Genomic DNA, 3,730 nt, shown 5'->3' on the forward strand with positions numbered 1-3,730 from the left:
GATAATTGGACCAGAAAGTGATGCGTAGATACAAGACCAATGTCTCTAGACTAAGTGGATCGATTTATGCAAGAAAGATATGTATGAATCTTTGGTTTCGTCCTTTCTTAGAATAATTATTATTATTTTTTCTTAATTTTGAGGACTTTTCAAACTTCGAAGTTATTGTGAACTTCGTGTTCGTGTTCGCAAAAGGTTGTAATTTTAGTTATAGCCTTTAAATGAACTGATATACTATCTGTTACGTAAAATATGAAATCGCAATTCCCCAAAATTACTTCATTCCATTCCTTGTCCCTTTAGGCTTTCAACATCAAAATACAAATGAATATCCATATAATTATCATGTCCAGTGCTGGTCCTGACCTAAAGCTCGTAAAGCAAGGGCTTTAGGCGCCAATATTTATTACCAATATACGGAGCATCATGTTTTGGATGTTGCAGTGGTACAATGGTTTTATGTACACCGTTTTTACTTAAGTGATCCGAGTTCGAGCCATGATATGCCTGGTTTTGTTAATATTTTTTATTAAATGTTTGTTAATGGGCAAAAAAAAAAAATTAGCTTTAGGCATCAAATACAGTTGGGCCGGCCCTGATCATGTCTACCAATATGTTTATTTATGCATTTTGGAGCTGAGAAAAATCAACAAATGCATTATGCGAGATTCAAATCTGGATAGTGTGATTCACTGATGATATTATTGTTAAACAGTATGGCTATGTTTTTCTTATTATGTAAAAAAGATTGTAAAGACAAAATTTAGAATCTACCTATAATATATGATTTTTCCATTTATGATGAGCATGCACGTCCAAATATATGAAATATTTGTTCTTAAAAGTGGGTTTGTGATATGAAATATGCTATCAGCCTATCCGTAATCTTAAAAGTATATATGTTTAGTCCAAAATTACGGTCTCTTATAAGAATTTTCGTTTATTTATTTAAGGCTACAACCAAAGTATACACATATATACGTGTAAGTTATAAGGGATATATACGGAAAGGATAGAGATGTCAATCATATTAACCTAGTGTCTCCTCTGTACAGTGTATATATATTGTAATACCCTCCTCATTGCAATATACAACAATATTCATCCTTCTATATGGTATCAGAGCTCTCGATCTATACCTAAATTTTTTTTTCCTCGCCGTCCTCTGTTTTTCTTTTTCCATCATGTCTTCCACAAGTGAATCTATTCCTCTTACCACCACTCCTACACTTCTTAGTGTCAATATGACCAATATCACGAAGCTTACTGCTTTCAACTTCATCATTTGAAGCCGCCAGGTTCATGCTCTATTTGATGGCTATAGTCTTGCAGGATACATCGACGGATCTGTCCCTGTTCCTCCGTCCACCGTCGTTACTGATGGTGTTGAACATCCTAATCCAGACCACACACTCTGGAAACGCCAGGATCGAGTGATATACAGTGCTCTCCTTGGTGCAATCACCACCTCTGTGCAATCCCTTCTCTCCCGTGCTACTACAGCAGCTGAGATCTGGACTACTCTTACAGATACATACGCTGCTCCGAGTCGCGGTCATGTTCGCCAAATCAAGCAACAGATCGAGACTTTAAAGAAGGTGAGTCAATTGATATGCTAAGGTTTTGACTCACTTTGACCCCGTTTATTTGATAGTTTTGTAGTTGTTTGAGTCCTTTTCAGGTTATAATAAGAGGCTAGGAAGCTAAAAGCAAGAATTGGAACAGCAGGAGCAATCGGAGCAGAAAGGAGTTGAATTGGAGCAGAAAAGCTGATTTTAGACCCAGGAGCACATGCTCCCGATTTCCGAGCACATGCTCCCAACTCTACGGTTTCATGACGACACGTGGCAAACATCTAGGCGCCGATTCCCTGCCTAATTCCCCTTATTTTAGGCGATCCTTTGTGAGAGAAAGAGGGCTGAGATCGCTTTTTAATAGGAAGATTTGAATTTGGAATCTTTCCTTATTTTTCTCTACTTGTATGCTATTTAACCTAGGGTTTTTAGGAGAGAAAATATACCTTTTCTTTTGTTTTTGAGCGACGTTTTTGTGAGAGGGAGAAGAGCGGCTACCTTGTGAAGCATTCTCTGAACCCTTTTTATATTTATGTCATTGAATTTCTCATCTTTTGCTATGATTCATTTCTCTATGTCTGAGTAGTTTTCTTTGCTAGATTAGGGGTTTCAAAAGGGGTTTCATGGGTTAGCAACAGAACACAAATAGGGCTTTATATAATCGATTGTCTTCACTATTGTTAGACTTAATGCTTAGGTTGATTTGATCACCCAATCTATGATTCTAGGTTTATCTATTCATCAAAAGTGTAATAGGTTGCTAGAAAAGACATTAGTGGGCAAATTATCCTAGACCTGCGAAAGTTGATGTGTAGGTGATTTGTGAACTTATCATTCCTGTTCTTTAATGCTTGTCTGCGATTCTGGGCTCAAACGACAGTTTAGGGTTTATGGACCGCCAAGCATGTGCTCCGGATGTCTGAGCACATGCTCCGCGTTTCTGCACAGAATCGATCAGATAGAGTTATTGATACCACGACAGTGGATCAGTTTATATTTATGTTTGAGTTCTAGACTGATACTTAATCTATGCCCTGAATAGTTGTTTAGTTGCTATCTCTGAAATTCCCGAGAATTACCCCTGATCTAGTGTTTTGCTTATTGCCTTTTTATACCGTTTTAATCGCGTTACTGTTACCAAACAAACCCAACTTTGAATTGTCTTAGCTTGAAATTGAACCAATAGAACCATAGAGTAAAACTTGGTCTTCGTGGGATTCGACCCCTAAGTACTACTTCTTTGCTGTGCACTTGCAGTAGGAAAATAGGGTTTAAAACTCTGTGTATCAAGTTTTTGGCGCCGTTGCCGGGGACCAAATTTTTACCTTTGGTTTTCGGCGAAATTACTAGACTAAGACCTTACTGATTTGTCTTTCTGCTTCTTCTTTGCGTGTGTTTCAGGTGCATGTCAAGAAGATCTACAAGAAGAAACAACACCGAAGAACTAGTTGCTTTGTCAGCCGCAGAGCTCTCTTTGGCAGAAAGAACAAACCGCAAGAACAGAAAGTTTCAATCCGTCAACATGGGTGACAACAGAAACAATGAGGATATGGCTGCCGAGTTGCAGCAACTTCGACAACAGTTGGGGCAGTTGCTCCGTGCTCAACACGAAAGAGCCGCGCCGCCGCAACCGTCCATTGGGGACAAGGATAACCCGCATGTGTCCTACACCAACCGAGCGGCGATTGTTCCTCCTACCAATCCGAACCAAGATTTTGAGATCAAGCCACAGATGATCTCTCTAGTGAAGCAGCACCTATTTCACGGTCTCCCAGCTGAGATTCCGATGGACCACATCGAGAATTTTGAGGAGATATGTAGCACCACTGGTTCAAATGGGATATCGCTAGACTTTCTGAAGTGCAAGATCTTTCCCTTCTCTCTTGCGGATAGAGCTTCACGTTGGCTGAAGTCATTGCCACCTGGGTCTCTGACATCATGAGAACAGTGTAGATCTGCGTTTCTGGACCATTTCTACACCAAGGCTAAGACCGCTGCCCTGAGGAACAAGATTTCATCGTTCCAACAGCACACTGGAGAAGCCTTCTGCGAGGCTTGGGAGAGGTACAAAGAGTACCGTAGAGAGTGTCCGCACCATGGATTCAGTGATGAACAGATTCTGGGCATTTTCTATGATGGAGTTAACTGGGACTACA

The sequence above is a fragment of the Camelina sativa genome, chromosome 11 (assembly GCF_000633955.1).
Source record: "Camelina sativa cultivar DH55 chromosome 11, Cs, whole genome shotgun sequence".
NCBI lineage: Eukaryota > Viridiplantae > Streptophyta > Magnoliopsida > Brassicales > Brassicaceae > Camelina > Camelina sativa.